Source organism: Leptosomus discolor, chromosome 8 (genome assembly GCF_034619465.1).
Source record: "Leptosomus discolor isolate bLepDis1 chromosome 8, bLepDis1.hap2, whole genome shotgun sequence".
In the NCBI taxonomy this organism is placed as follows: domain Eukaryota; kingdom Metazoa; phylum Chordata; class Aves; order Leptosomiformes; family Leptosomidae; genus Leptosomus; species Leptosomus discolor.
Window position 1 is genome coordinate 29,875,622 of NC_141398.1, and position 16,866 is coordinate 29,892,487.

The window sequence follows — 16,866 nt, forward strand, 5'->3', positions numbered from 1 at the left end:
TGTTGTACTGGCACCCATAGAAGAGCAGTGAGGGCCTGGCAACCTCCCCCAGCTGGCAAAAAAAACAGCTTCCACCAGAGTGAGAAGCAAGAAGAGTCACAGCTTGGTAAAGCAGCCGCAAAGTCCACGACAAATGCCTGCACACTGCTGCAAGATCATTCACTCGGTGCTTCGCAAGCTGTACACTCTGAAAAGAGAAATAAATCCTGGACATCACTGCCTGAACCTGAAACATCCAAGCTGACAATCATTTCATATTTGTTCCCATTCAGCCATTCAGGATATTTTGCAAGCCCATTGTACTCATTCTACTTGTTCACATAAATGTCTCTTTTCCTCACAAACATTCAAACATAAGGCTTTTAATCAAGATTTTTAATGTCAATTACACTGAAAGTAGTTTCTCAGTGTTTAGTAAAGACTGCAAAGCCTGTTAAAGACAGGGCCTCTCATTACAATATAGCTCTGCCAACTGCGTAAGGACTTAGAGTTAAAAATGCCAACTTTTTGTAAAATGCTGGCTGCTCACTTTCTAACTTCTAAAGCAACGTAGCAGTTTCCTCATTAAGACAAAACAGAAGCCAAAAGATCTCTTTGCATAGGAAACATCAGACATGCTCACCAAAAGAGGGACGGATATACCTGAACTCCATCTTCCATTTACTTAATAAAGCTTTTCTTTTAAACATTAGTAGATCCTGGGGAAATAAAGCACAGACAAAAGCTGTTAAAAATCCTATTAGGATTAAAAGCAGCGGGTGGTGCTAGAAACACGTGGGTTTAACACTCCCGACAGAACTGGAAAATGCTCATTTCACATTATTTAACTAGCTTTAGAGAGACAAGGAAGAAAAAAGAATAGGAAGTGTTACCAGACAGAAATAAGCAGTATATGAAACTGTCACTCAGATGGATCCTGGGTTATATGTTTAATAGAACATGTGGATATCTTTTGCACATTATGTGTAATACTTCAGATAACGCATACGACATCTCTTCTCTGCCATGATCACTGTCTCAAGGTGCTGTGACCTTTTGTGCTGTTCTTCCCATACTTTCCTCATGCAGATCAGTGAGCAGCACAGTAACTGCCCCATACCATCTTGCATAGACCTGATATTACAGCATCATAAAAAGAGGCAACATTTCCGCTCACATTCTTTCGATCTTAAGAGAAAATTAAACAAAATACTGTTTTGCTGCTGCTACTGTAGAATGAGTTGTATGGGTTCGGTTTTTTTAGGATACAAAGCAACCAATTCCCACAAACCTTGAGGCACCAGGTGTTTGGTTATAACCTAAAACAAGCTTCTGATTCCCTGCCTCTCCAAGACAGACAGCACACATTGGCCAGCTCAGCCCATCACCATTTCTGAGGCGACAGCCAGAGTCTCAATTGTTCTACAAGGTTCAGGAGTCCAAAACTTATCCAAATCACTTCACTGGCTCTGCTCCAACACCAGCAATCGCTGCTCTGAGAGGCTGCTCCAAAGTCAAGCAGGGGAGCAAGCAAACAAGACCTCTTTGCTCCCTGTCCTGCTGCTGCTGGGACACACACATCCACAGCAGAGGAATCATGAGCCCTCCCTGGTGGGGTGACCAGGGTAGTCCTTGCCTGCTGGTGCCTGGCCATGGAGTATTCCTGCTCCAAGCAGAGTCCCAGGCTTCAGTCCTCCTCTCTCAGTAGCATTTCTCCCATCTCGATCCTCCCTCAAAATTATCCTGATTTTTCTCCCTGGAAGAGACAGAAAGGGATCTGGAGAAGGAATAGCAACCTTTGATGATTAGTTCAGCTACATAAAGGGATCCAGGAGCAGAGCTGGTGGGAAAGGTTGCCACTGATGGCAATTGCACTAACTGTTAGGAAATGAAGCATGTGAGGGGAATAGAAACCAGTATTTAAGCTGTAACTGTGAGAAAACAAGTGGACTGTCTGGAAAAAAATTCAACCTGAGACACTGACTTCTCTTATTTTTTCCCCCCCAAGACTTCATATCAGAATCTCCAAAAAGAAGATTAAAAAAAAGGAAAAAGAAAGGTTGATAACCAAAGAGTGACAATGAGCAAAGCATTAGCAGTACCACAATTTTGTAGCTTTCTTGGTAACTAGGAAAATAACATTACTGTTTTCCATATTCACTTGCAGTATTTTCTGCATGCAATAAATTTAAAGTTGTACTTCACTTTATTTTGCTGAATGAGAGAAAGCTACTGTCTACACTGTTCACATAAAAATAATTAGAAATTTTAATCTCCAGATTGCCCAAATTACCGTTCATCATGCCATGGCTTATACGCTACTGAATCCAAACAGATATTTACCTACCCAATAATGTAATATTAAGGATTCCTAAACTTTTGCTTACCCTGAGCACTTACACAGCAGTATAAGAGCTTGCCCTGTATAGCTGAAAGGTGGAGAGGGCTAATGCCAAATTTCTGCCATTTTCAGTCCTCCAGTTATTCTCTCCATACAAACTACCAAGTGCTGAGCTGGAAAAAGAGGCACTTGACAGTGCTAAAGCAAACTGAGCAGCCTGCATCACGTTTGCAGCAATCATTCCTCCTTTGCAGCAATCATTCCTCCTTTGCTCCAATCATTCCTCCTTTGCTCCAATCATTCCTCCTTTGCTCCAATCATTCCTCCTTTGCTCCAATCATTCCTCCTTTGCTCTCAGAGGAAAAAAAAAAAAAAAAAGGAGCGGTATGTAGTGGGGTGGCTGGCTAATTAATACAGAAACTCTGGGCAGAGGTTCTCCTGGCTGTAGAAGCAAAGCGACCCTCTCTTTCTTTATGCCATCCTGTTACAGGCTTCTCCCAAAAAACTTCAGATCATTGGACTATACACACTGTTTCTTGTCACATAATCTTTTCACGTTGTTTCTTTTTCTTTTTTTTTTTCCCCCCTGCAGAATTATTTTGTTTTTCATGAGTGTCTATCAAATGAATATGATGTCCGTTACAATATCTTGTCAGACTTTTAGGCGGAAAGCAGTATCCCTGCAAGTTCTACAGGCAGACTTTCTTACAAACAGGAGTTCTGTGGTAGGCAGTGCTGGTGTCATACTACAGAAACCTCAGCTTGACAGCTCTTACACTAATAAAGTCAAATTACCTCAGCTGTTAATTTCTAGTGCTGTCCTTTCAAGTGTCTTCTCTCATACTGGGAAATGTGGAGTAACCGTATTTGACACAGAAACATCTTCCTCTGCAACTTCCGTCATCCTGAAAAAGCCTGCATTTGCTTCCACAACCATCCCATGTGAAAACTTCTGCTTCCCCTCATTTGTGTGCACCTCTTTCAAGCTCCTCTGCCATTAATTAAAACTAAAACAATTCAGAACATAGGTACATGAAATTCAGTCTTCATTCAGAAAATAGAGAAGCAGAGACTGCCTCTAACAATTTTTGCCTCTTCAAATTTCACTAACTGGTACATTTTCTAGTACCTAGCAACTACAAAAAAGAAGGAAACACAGCTAAATAATTGAGTTGTTCCTTCTAGTTAAATCCAAAACCCCCACTTTTCATGACAGCAGCCTTTGTACCTGACAATCAACAAGCCAACTAACTCGCAGTAACTACTGCATACAAAGCAGTCTGCACTTTCCCCACAAGTTCACAGGCTTACTCTGCTAAGCCCTGCATTGCTATCACCTGCTAACATGCACGGTGGCTGTAGGTTAGCAGTAGGTTAACACCACCTTAGCAGCAGTCATTTTATTTCTGTGTGCAGCAAGAACCAATGCACACATCTGTTTGGCAAAGCAACGCTACTGTTCACCAGGCTCCTGCAGAGACCTATCGGCACCAGCACCTCACCTCATAGACCAAAAACCAGTAGCCTAAGAAAGTCAACTGGAACCAAGCTTATTCTCTAGAAATTAATACATTTGGTTCACTTGGGGAAATACCAGGTTTTATTAACCACGGCGATAACATGGAGGTGTCAATGACTCAGTAGACAGAACTCCAGTTTTCCTAAAAACCATAAGAAAGTAACTATCCCTCCCTGTTCCACCAACACAGTCCCTGGCAGCACCCCATTGTCCTGTAGAGCTAGTGTGGAGTAACAAGTGTATTGCTACCAGGCGACAGAAATGCTTGTAGGGTTCTGGTATTTCCAACACATCCAGCTAGCATAAATGACCAGTGCAAATACTCTACAACTAATTCACTTACTGCTGCTTTAATAAACAGAAAGGTATGAAAGTAAAATTATTTCCTCCATTACATTAGAACATTTCAATAGTCATTCTAAACATGTTTGGTGTACAAATCCTTATCAGCTTTTACTATTTTACACTCCTACGCTGTTTTGACATACAAGAACCGGAAGATAATGATGTGTCTGTTGGCAAATTGAAGTGCTGAATCACTGTTGTTTAGTATAAGTGGCTCAGCTGTGCTTGATAGTGGGTTTTTTCAATATTAAAAAATAGCTAAGAATCAAAGACCTAGATTACCATTCACTGAGAGCTGAAACGGTCTGCTTTTTATACTCTATACAGGTACAGTTAATATTCTCTCATCACAGCTGCTGGGAGGGAAACTGGGATCATCTCCTGAAATCTCTGCAAAAGCTCTCTCTTTCCAGCAGACTTAACTGGACATGATTAATGACTAAAGCATGATAGAATTTCCTGTACATCCTCAGTCCATGTAAGACATTTCTGCAAGCAGGAAGATTTACAGACAGATATCCTCTGAAACACATTTAAAAGTTATAAAACATGAGTGTTAGCAGAAAAATATAGACCTACGATACTCATATATGTGACATTTGCTGAGAATCACTCAAAGTTTATTGCGTTATTTGGAGAGCACCAAACTCAAATGGGTTCTTTATACATCCTTACCCAATGCAACTTTAATAAAACAGTTATGAACAAATACTCAAAATAATTTTGCTGTTAATGGAGAAAGGAAAAAGCTATTTTTATTTGGCTTCCAGGGACAAATCCTGCTGATTGTATGGAGAGCAAGAAAGTGTACAATTTGATGTTAATGGCTTTTGGCCAAGGTAGGTAGGTAGGTTTCTGACACGAACACTGTAAAAAGCTTAAATCATAGCATTTAGAAGGCTGCACTTATAGCAGCAGCTCTCAAGATAGAGGTCAGAGGCAGACGTTGGATTGTGGCAGTTATTAGTGGGGATGCAACATGTACAGAGTTACACTGGCTTCTGCTATCACTGTAGAAATTATGAAGAACTATCGGTCTGGGAAAGTGGCCGACAATCCAAATAACTTGGAAGTTCTTCCCCAGAGTAAAAGTGTGTTTCATCTGGCATCTTACTGGCAGTTAAGAATAACAACACAAAACCAACCAGAAAGATTCTTTTGTTTCATGCTATACTGATGTGTTTGAAACAGTAAGCATTTTACAAGCACATTTATCATGGTATAAAATGAGAGCATATTTGAAACAAAAATTTGACTCCATTTTAATGGTTGGCTTCTAAGGACCAAATTTTTCAAGAATTATTGTGCAGTCTGTGCGACCTGCTCTAGGTGGTGCTACTCTGGCAGGGGGGTTGGACTAGGTGATCTTTCGAGGTTCCTTCCAATCCCTCACATTCTGTGATTCTACGAGTTATATACGTCTCATACCATATTTTCAGAATAAATATTATCAGAGCATCTTACTGCAACATCAGTAGCCACTTTTTCAGAGGGCCAAAGAGTCAGCAAAGAATTCATACAACACAATTAATTTAATCCTGAATAAATAATTTTTATTCCTAATTAAAAATTGAATCCCCTCTACTCTGCACTGGTGAGGCCACACCTGGATTACTGTGTCCTGAGCTCCCCAGTACAAGAGACACAGTCACACTGGAAACAGTCCAGTGAAGGGCCATGAAGACAATTAAAGGACTAGAGCATCTCACATATGAGGAGAGGATGAGAAAGCTGGGATTGTTCAAACTGGAAAAGAACAGGCTCGGGGGAATCTTATTAATGTATATGAATATCCAAAGGGAGAGTATAAAGAAGACAGACCAGTGGTGCAGAGTGACATGACCAGAGGCAGTGGGCACAAACTGGAGTTTGTGCAATGAGCACAGGAGGTTCCCTCTGAATGTAAAGAAACACTTTGTCTACCATAAGAGGGTGCCTGAGCACTGGCACAGGTTGCCCAGGGAGATGGTAGAGTCTCCATCCTTGGAGCTATTAAAAAGCTGTCCAGACATGATCCTGGGCAACCAGCTGTATGTGGCCCTGCTTGAGCAGGAGGGTTGGACCAGAAGACCTGCAGAGGTTCCTTCCAACCTCAACCAGTCTGTCATTCTGTGAAAAACACATGGATTTAACCTGCTAGCTATACTGAAGCAGTACACCAGCAACCCACTAACTTGTAACAGTTCGTCTCTGGGCTAGACTTTAAAGCTATGGCTCTTCTAGCCTTCACGTGAAAGCCTTCAGAGTCTGTTTCAGGGGATGAATCAGAATGACCTGTTCTAGGACACTCAGAAAATAGGAAGACTACATTTGCTATTGAACTGTGGCTGTTTAAATTCTCAGCTGGCAGGCTCACTCTGTAAGTCAATCTACATTCAAGGACAAAAACAGGACTGAGATGAAGGGGTGGGGGGGCGGGTGGGGGGTGTCCATCCCCCACAAGAAAAGGGGTTCATCTGCAACCTACCCTACCTACAGACAAAATATGTGAATTACATCAGGCCCTACAAGGAACAATGCTTGCGTGGCTTCCTTCTCCAACCTACCTTATTTTTGGCAGAGCAGTAACATTACTGGGCGAAAAAGGAAAGGAGTGAGAAAAGAGAAGAGGAAAAAACACCCCTGCCCTCTGGAAAGTGAGATGCCAAAGACGACAACACTTTTGTGAGCAGATTAAAAGGACTCTACCATATTCAGATAGGAGGAAGTTTTTGGCTTGGGGTGGGGGATGTGTGTTAATATGCTTGGTTTTAAACATGGCTTTGCACTACCACAGTCAAAAACATACTATGAACTATGTGGTGAGACAGCACCGAGGCCAAAGTTGTGTTTACTTCTTTCTAAACCAACACAGTGATAATTTCCATTTAGTCTTTGATTAACATAGACTTCACAGAAGTTTCCACTCCATGTTTTCAGAAAAAAGGTAGCTTTCATACACACAGCAAAACAAACCAACAACATTACACAAATTCTCTGGATTTCAGCACAAACTAAATCTGTCTACCTACTGAACTTACTGCTATCTAGTGCTGTTTATCATTTCTGTAGGTATTTAGCTCAACGTGAAGAGTCAGTAGCTTATGAACAAAATACTGAGGTTATTAGTTCACTGATAAAGCTTATTGTATCCTTTCTGTGGCTGGCTAACCTGCATTACTTAACACTGCTCACATTAAGAGCACTATCTGATGAAATACTTCTCTGACAATTGTAAAAGTGATTTTTTTCTTTAGTATCATTGCTTTTAGTGACAAAAGACTACTGCCAGGATAATTTAAAAAACAGGATGTTGGCAAATTATCAAGTTGTTACGTGTTAATCACTGTCAAGAGCTCTCCAAAGCCAAACAAATAGCACCACTTATTCAGCGAGTTAAAGCCAGAGTTTTGAAAACCTACAGACTCCATTCCAAGACAGCTTTTGCTTCCTCATTTCTGGTGGAGCATCTAGCACTGAAAGACTTAACAATGGTTTCCATTTTTCTGTGAAATAAAGGATGGTTTAACAACACCTTTAAAATCTTAGCTCACAGGTTTTTTGCTGCAGTTCACTGATTACAGTTTAAATTTTATTATAATAGACTTCAAGGGAACTCGAGAAATGCTCGCTGTAATCAGTGGGCTCATCACAATAGAAAGGCTCAACCATTTACTACATCAGAATAATGAAGAAACATCCCATCTGAACGGAATATCAATATGTAGTAGCTTTAGGCAGATTATTTCACATTGATCAACATTTAAACTACTCTTAAAATAAACAGTCAGGAAAAACCCAGAAATATTCTTATGCTGAAATATTCTTATGCTGAAATATTCTTATGCTGAAATATTCTTATGCTGAATACAGCAATAAAGTGGAAAACACAAGACACTGACATAACCGGTTCAATCTTCTGTATGCATTCACTCTAACAAAGATAATTACCAGTGAAACCTCTGGGGTCTACTTTGGCATTGCTATAAATGGAGGCTACTGGTAAACAAGGTTCATTACAGTGAACTGAGTCTGCATATCAACCCCAGGTAGAATTTCATGGTTTGCACTATGAATTCTGAATTCCTGACATTCAAGTGTTTTTCATTTCTTCATATGTGCAATGTTCCAAAAATTTTGCTAGGAATAAATAGACCAATTTCCACCCTAATGAGGACTGCTACATGAGAATGAAGCATAGCTGGCTTGCTCTCTTCACTAGATTGCAGTTGCAGACAGAATGTAATTTGCACAGCGGGAAAAGTACAAGGGAAGACAGAAATCAGAAGCGTCTTAGAAAGGTACTATTCAAAGACAGTATCTGCTACCCTAGCAATATATCAAAATTAATTCCTAGCATGATATTAAATTTTAAAAAACAAACCCCAAACATTTGAAAATGTATTTACATTCTCCTTGAGAAACCCATAACTAACTTCCAATGGGGAGAGAAATCTTAAAAAGCAAGGGCAGAAGGAAACTGTGGTTCCTCACGTCAAGTGGGAGCTACTTGAGAGCCCACTTGAACAGCTGTTTAAGTCCAGCAAAATTAGAAGACAAAAAGAGTAGTTAACCACTACCTTATTTACATTCCCATTATCAGATTCTTTTGAACGTGGCAGCAAAGCTGCTACAGAACCACCTAGCAATCACTGACTTAAGCAGACAAAGCTGACAAGATCACAGTGACTTCAATGAACAGCTGCTTCAAAGCAAATTAACTACAACAGAAAGCTGTGTTCCAAGCCAATCCATCTTCAAGACTTCCAGACACCTTGGCTTGATATTAGCTGTGAACTGTCAAATCCGGCTCAATTACCTACAGCTAGCAGGCTCGCTGCTCCAGATTTTGTTTTGTTGATTTGAACTGCTGCATGTATTTCTATTCAAAACAAAGGACTTAAGTTTATTAAGATGATTATCTGGACAACTGTTCAATCATTTCACCACTACCTTTTGTCTGTTAAGTTGTATTGGTAAATCAGCATGTGCAAACAACATGTAGTAACTCATGAAATTAACATTAGTATCTGCAGAAGAAGCCTCCCATTAAGAGATTTAGTTCATTTTCCATTGACTAGTTAAGCTCAGCAGCTTAGTGGATGAGTTTAATGGCTATGTTTCAGAAACCCAACGCTAAAAAAAAAAAAAAAAAAAAAAAGAGAGAGAGAGAGAAATTCAAGATTTAGCAGTGGTACGAAACCCTTTCTGAAAGGCTCTGAAAGTTACCTTACAGTCGCAATGTTAGGGGAAGCCAATTTTACCAGTATTTTGCAAAAAGTTACTGCAAAAGTCAAATCAGGCAAGGTTTCAAGAAAGGACAGAAGGTGATTTTCAAATTTTTAAAAATATATAAACAAAGAGAAAGTTATTACTACTTAAAGGTAAGGGAAATAGGATGAGCTCTCAAAACTTTTTATTTACCTGCACCAAGTCAGAAAAGACTAAGCCTGAGAAAACCAACCAACCAACCAACCAGATATTCAAAATCAAGGTATTATCAACGTAGCTGCTTTTCTGGTGGTCAGGCAAGGATCTGTGGTCCAGTTAGTCAAAAGCTGGGCAGGACAACTTGGTTTACACGTGTCAACTATGGAAGGGAAGTTTGAAAAGACAGCTAACCTTGAGCAGGAGGAACAGAGCAGAATACCTGAGGTCTACAGAACCCAGCATAAGCCAAGGCGAGTTGATAAACAGAAGGACACCTACTACCTATGCCACACTCAGATCAGGAGGGAAACCATATCCAGCTCTGGCAAGACCTGACATCTGGGCAAAAGTTTCAGGCATAAAAGCCACTTCTACTGCGAGCACCAGAGGTTTTGGTACAGACCCACAGAAGACTCAAGTGTTAGCAAACAGTTTTTAAGAATATAGTCTGATACATTACTTGAGAGCAACACTGCAAAAATCCAGTCCTCCTCCTTGTGAAAGGGGATTGGATTGGGAGTGACAGTGGAGACTAGGAAAGAGAAGGAAAGCAGCTGCTGCAATACAGAAACAGGGCCTGGCAGCAGGAAAGTGGGTGAGACGTGAAGAGGCAATAGTGTCCTTTTTTGCTCAGCCAGCACAAGAATATCAGAAAAGCTACTAAAACTCATGTCTGTATCCAACCACAGCTATCTGAATAGGATTGACAGAAAGGACTAGACATTTCCCACTACAGGGATGCAAGGCAGACTCCCGACTCCCTCTGAGGCTGAATAGCTCCTCATGGCCAAACCTGGAAAAAAGAAACAGGACAGAAGAAAGGATACCACTAAACTTACTGGTCACCTCTAGGATGATGATAGCCTCAAAGAGGTTTTCGACAAGTCAAGGCTGACACGAACTCTGGGTGTGCTGACATCTGCAATTATCCCTCAATGCAGGAAACTTTATTGCACATCTATAGCAGTGGAAGACTGTGTTTCCATCCTCCTCACACATTAAAAACAAGCAAACAAAATCCCATGATGCAGTTGACAGACTATTAACAGCAATAAAGAAGTATTTTCAGGGAATGACTTGGAATACTGAGCCTCTTCTCACTAAGAGAGGCCTTAGAACACAGCCATTTGATGAAGCCAGAAATAAATTCTCAGCTGCAAGAGATCAGTTCTTCCTCCACCCGCAATGGAGAAGTTTCCTCATAACATACACAGTTCCAGGGCAAAGACAAACACCCTAGACCTTTTCCCAGGACCTGACATCTGACTGGCTTAGTTAACATGGTGGTAGGGAAGTGTAATGTGTCTGCCTGAGATGCAGCCCTCATCGCGCTGTGCAGTAGTAGCTAGATATCACACCAGTGTTTTGACTACCGCTGAGCAGGGCTCACCCAGCATCAAGGCTGTTCCCCCAACATTTCCCCAGTAGGCTGGGGATGGGTAAAAACTTGGGAGGGGATATAGCCAGGACAGCTGACCCAAACTGATCAAAGGGATATTCCATACCACATGACATCTGCTCAGCAATATAAGCTGGGGAAAACAGGAAGAAGGGGGGGGACATTCGTTTCGCGTTTGTCGCCTGGAGCAACCGCTATGCGTACCGGAGCCCTACTTCCCAGAAAGTGGCTGGAGATCGCCTGCTGATGGGAAGTAGAGAATAAGATCTTTTGTTCTGCTTTTGCTTCTGTGCATGGCTTTTGCTTCATTAAACTGTCTTTATCTGACCCACGTGCCTGTTACATTTTCTCTCCTCTGTCCAGCTGAGGGGGTGAGAGTGATACAGTGGCTTTGGTGAGTACCTGGCATGAGGCCAGGGCCAAACCACCACAGGAAGGCAGCAAAAAGCTATAAGGTCTGCAGTCGGAGAAAGGAAAAGGAGAAGATGCAAGGGTTATAATGCCCTGCCTTGCCATAAATGTATCAACCGGCCCTTCATAGAAGGACCAAAGAATGCAGCTGCACTACCAAGTAAAGCATAAGCAACCCAGGGAGCAGGTTCAATTAATTCTCAGACAGAAGTAGAAAAGGGCTGCCCAGCCTGATTAAGAAGTTGCATATTGTGCTGGGACTTATTAGCACCTGATCTCCTGCCATGCGGGTGGGCTGTAAACATGCAGATGTCTTGTCATGAGAAGATGCAGGGAAGCCAAGGAGAGATTTGGGACACTTCTCAAGAGTCTGAAGGAAACCCCCAAACCAAGCACAGCGTCAATGCAGGCTTCCCAGCAGCAAACATTCTGCACCCAGTGGTCTGATTTGCTGTAAAGGCAGATATAGCCTCACAGCAGAGTTGTGGGGCCTCTGATCTCACACCTCTGAATGCAAAGGCTGTCAAATGGATACAGCCCCAGTATGACTCTTCTGAAAGTGCATTTATGTCACCATCCCCCCTCCTCAGACAAATTCAAGCTTGGAAAAATTACATATCATGACAGGTGTGGTGGGTTGACCCTGGCTGGATGCCTGGTGCCCACCAAAGCTGCTCTACCACTCCCACTCCTCAACCGGACAGGGGAGAGAAAATATAACAAAAGGTCATGGGTCAACATAAGGGCAGACAGAGATCACTCAGCAGTTACTGTCACTGGCAAAACAGACTTGACTTGGGGAAGTAAGTTTAATTTATTACCAATCAAATCAAAGAAGGGTAACGAGAAATAAAACAAAATCTTAAAAACCACCTTCCTCCCACCCCTCCCTTCTTCCCAGGCTCAACTTCACTCACGATTTCTCTACCTCCTCCCCCTCAGCAGTGTAGGGGAACAGAGAAGCGGGGGTTGTGGTCAGTTCCTCACACGTTGTTTCTGCTGCAGCTTCCTCCTCCGGGGGAGGACTCCCCACACTCTTCCCCTGCTCCAGCATGGGGTCCTTCTCACGGGAGACAGTCCTCCACAAACTTCTCCAACGTGAGTCCCTCCCAGGGGCTACACTTCTTCACGAACTGCTCCAGTGTGGATCCCTTCCATGGGGTGCAGTCCTTCAGGAACAGACTGCTCCAGCATGGGTCCCCCACAGGGTCACAAGTCCTGTCAGCAAACCTGCTCCAGCGTGGGCTCCTCTCTTCACGGGTCTACAGGTCCTGCCAGAAGCCTGCTCGTGTGGGCTCCCCACAGGGTCACAGTGTCCTTCAAGCATCCACCCGCTCCGGTGTGGGGTCCTCCATTGGGCCGCAGGTGGGTATCTGCTCCACCATTAACCTCCATGGGCTGCAGGGGCACAGCCTGCCTCACCATGGTCTTCACCACAGGCTGCAGGGGAATCTCTGGAGCATCTCCTCCGCCCCTTCTTCACTGACCTTGATGTCTGCAGAGCTGTTTCTCTCAGATATTCTCACTCCTCTCTTCAGCTGTAATTGCCCTAGTGCAGCAACTTTTTTCCTTTCTTAAATAGGTTATCACAGAGGTGCTACCACCATCGCTGATAGTTTCAGCCTTGGCCAGTGGTGGGTCCATCTTGGAGTTGGCGGGCACTGGCTCTATCAGACACAGGGGAAGCTTCTAGCAGCTTTTCACAGAAGCCACCCCTGTAGCCCCCCTGCTACCAAAACCCTGCCATGCAATCCAATACAACAGGGCAGGACAAGAAGTGGGCATGTGGGAAGAGAGCCCACAGAACTCACAAATCCATGTCTGAAAGGGTTAGGAATGTCCTGCTTGGGGGGTGGGGACACACACATCAAAACAACAAAGTACAAGGAATTCTTGCATTTTGCCCTTATATTTGTATGAGTCTTCCTCTCCCAGGGCTCCAAGAATACACCTCTTTTGTTAGAGTCTAGACTGCAAAAAAAGCTTCCTAAACTCACTGGAGCACAGCAAGGCTGCCAGTGTCTTTGATACAGTTCTGCTAGTACACTGCTGATATTAGGAAATAAAGCCTATCTGTCTGGTGTTCCACCATCGGAAAAATTGCATTATTTTTCTGTGTTATATCTGATTATATACTAAAAACATTAACCTGTTATTTATATTGATTTATGTACTTACTTACAGAATCTTGCTGTTTCAAATACATCTGACTCCACTAGTCTAATGATGTCCAGCCAGCTAGTCTTTTATGTGTTTTCCAACTTAGAACTGCTTTCCCTCCCTCTCATTCTAACAACTAAGCTACATGAAATAAATACTACTTATCTGTAGCAAGCTTGCCCAAAGAGTTCTTTTTTGAACTGAGAGCAGAAGTCATGCTGATCACGCAATGCACATTCTCTTTGTTTCTCCCTGTATCTTAAGATGCTCATTCACATACTTCAAATAATTTCTCACAAAGCTTTGGAAGAAAAATATTACAATTTAATGCATAAATGACTACAGTTTTCTGGTCAAGATGCACTCATGCCTAATGCAGATACTTGAACACTTGAGTAAAAGCATTTCACTTTCAAAAGTTTGCATTGTAACAGTTGAATTTGCATGTTGTTAACAAGGTCTTTAATCTATTGGTATGACAAAGCCAGCTTCACTATTCTACTTAGGAACTTGCCTACTGAATATACTTAACACATCAAATGTTTACTTTTCTTTAAGTATTTATTAAGCTATTTTTGACATGAAGAGGAAATTCTACAAATTGACATACTTTGTGATTTTTATTCATACACAAGCAATTTCAGAGTGGAATTTCGATTTTAACCCTTTTCAATAAAAATGTCAATCCCACAAGCCTAAGCCCACCTGCAAGGCAAGCCATCCTTCTGCTTTCCACAGCCCAACTATCACCGAAGGCGCACAGCTGCCGCAGCACACACTACTGCACATGACACTTTACTTGACATGAGCTTAAAAGCAGTATGTAATAAAGGCACTCTGCAGGAGATACTACAGCAGTATCTGGAAAGCTGGAGTAGCCTTAGCAAAAAGCTGTAAGCAGCTGGACACACAATTAAGCTTGTTTTCGTGGGACTGATGAAGGGAAAAAAAACCCCAACCATCCAAGAAAACACAGAATCACTTTCTTCTCCGTATTTCAGTACGGTTTCAGATGCCTTACCTCCAGCATTACCAACAGTTTCTTTGGTGGTTAAACATTTGCCCCAGAGGACAGAAATATGAGGGTATAGGCCCTGTTCGTGGAAGGCAGCAAGTGCAAGTTTCCCGCTCCCACACTGTGTTCAAACACTTAAAAGCAGAAAGTGATCTCCCCCGTCTCAGGGTGAAAGCAGCGTCTCGCCCTGCGCCTTAGCCGCGCACGCACGGGCCGTACGGAGAGCGCTAACACAGCTCAGCAAGCTGCGCAGGCAGCAGAGCACCCGCTTTCCCCGCCAGGCCCCGGCAGGAGGGAGACGGGACCGAGCAGGCCTGAGGCAACGGCCGGCCCTCCCGCAGCCCCCCCCAGCACTCACACCCCGGCCCCGCCGCTGCCTGCCCCCGGCCTCCCCCAGCCCCCGTGAGGGGTCCCGCCGGGCAGCCCTGCAGGAGCGCGGCAGGGAGACAGCAGCTCGCGGAGCAGTGGCTCCCCGGGGCAGGACGGCGCCAGGGCCCCCGGCCGCTAGGACGGTGCGCGGGCGATTAGGGCTCACCTCTTCTCGCGGAGCGGCCGCCAACACAGCCTCCGGACGAAGGTCAGAACCCGGGCCTCCATACCAGAGAAGAGGGAGGGCGGGAGGAGGAGGAGGAGACGGCAAACCCCGCCCCGCCGGAGCCGCCGCGCCCTCGGCTGAGGCGATGGCGGCCGCCCACCCCCTCCCCGGGGCGGTCACCGGCTCCAGCGCCGCGGAGGGGCCGGGCTGCGGGCGGTGGCTTCGCCAGGGGAGCCGAAGGGCAGCGGCGGGCCCGGGCGGGCTTGGCGGGAGCCGTGAGGCGGCGGTGTGGGGGGAGCGGCGAGAGGTGCCCTCCGCCGTCGCCTCAAGCAGCCGCCACAGCTATGTGCCAGCGCTCTGAAGCCATAGCCTAGGAAATGGACTTCGGTGTCAGGAATCAAACAGGCCGTCGTGCGAACTTGCCGGGCAGCCAATGTCGCCCGAGTGGTCTAGGGAAGGTGAACGGCCGTGAAACTAGAACCCCTCCATGGGCAAAAGTCATGGACTTGGCTCAGCGCCCCGAAAGTGCCTTGTAACGTTATTAGTCAGGGCCATTACTTGTATTATCTATTTTTGCATGTAGGTAGTTCCTAAAATGTTTGCGTCATTGTTCTTCCACACGAATCAGGCTGCTGAAGAGCCTTGTGTCAGTACTGCAGTAGGGCTGGTGCAGTGCAAAGGTGGAATAAACACTAGTGTCTGCCCTGTGTAACTTAAAAGATAGACTATTTATTGCTAAGCTTTTGCTCTTCCAGCTTCAGCTTCTGAGGATATATTTAATTTTTCCTTGCCGATGTTACCTGCTCTGCAAAAGATGTTTCTGCATTTGGTTAGATATTGGGAAGATCTTCACGATTTGGATACTCAGCCCTCTCAGTCTCCTTTCAAAACACATCCAGTAAAATCACCTTTTAGTCCTATTGGGGTTTTTTTTTTCCTCTCCCCAAAAGTAAATGCGTTTAAGACTTGGAGTTCTCCCTCAATGATAAACGTTTCAAAGCCATTAATGAACTGTGGGGCCCTCCTTTCTTAAATGTTTGATTACAGTTTTCCAAAAATGTATGTAACCGTTAGGGATGAGCAATTAGGACAGCACTTTTTTCTCCTCTTATACTGCAAAGGTCATGATGCATGATCCTGGTCGAATCACACATAGCTGGCTTTTTCTAACATAGCCTTGGATTTCAAGTACGGGTGTTCTTTGAACTTCATACACCTTGATTTTACTTATCATCACAGATCCAAAAGCCTACCATTTCTTAATTTCGGACACAACCTTTAACGGTGTGCACCCCTAGCTGACCTGCTTTAAATTTGCATTTTAGCCTCTCAGTGGCAATTTCCTTCTTTGCTACAGGGGGCCGAGAGGTGAAATTAATTCACATTTGTAGGGAACTTTGAAAGCCCCCTCCCAAAGGTGGTGTAGTAAATGCTATTGTTGATCTATATCCTTACTTAGTCCTAGTCAAGCAAAACCCATGGTTTTTAAGGATGTACTTTGTTAGGCAGAGACAGTATTTTAAGCGCATAAAACCAAATTATGGGCTAAATTTTGCTCTGAGATATAGGAATAAGGCTTTCTGTGAGTAACAAAGAGGAGAATTTGGCTCTAAAATACTAATATTTGTTTTGTCAATTAATAACACTTTTTTTAGTGAAACCTTATGCACACAACAGTTTTAGCCTTGTAGTTTGAAAAGGCCAGAAAAATCATTACAGAAATGTAATATAATGAACATCAGTTGGAAGTTTA

The 16,866-nt window shown here is 43.6% G+C and overlaps 1 protein-coding gene across 1 annotated transcript in view; it reads right to left on the reverse strand.

Moving 5' to 3' along the window:
- The window catches only part of ECI2 (enoyl-CoA delta isomerase 2), a 31,562-nt gene extending 16,401 nt beyond the window's left edge, over window positions 1-15,161 (reverse strand). Inside the window, exon 1 of the mRNA XM_086469116.1 lies at window positions 15,114-15,161. The gene's annotated coding sequence lies outside the window, so the exon portion shown is untranslated. The remainder of the gene's footprint in view (window positions 1-15,113) is intronic.
- Window positions 15,162-16,866: the final 1,705 nt, after the last annotated feature.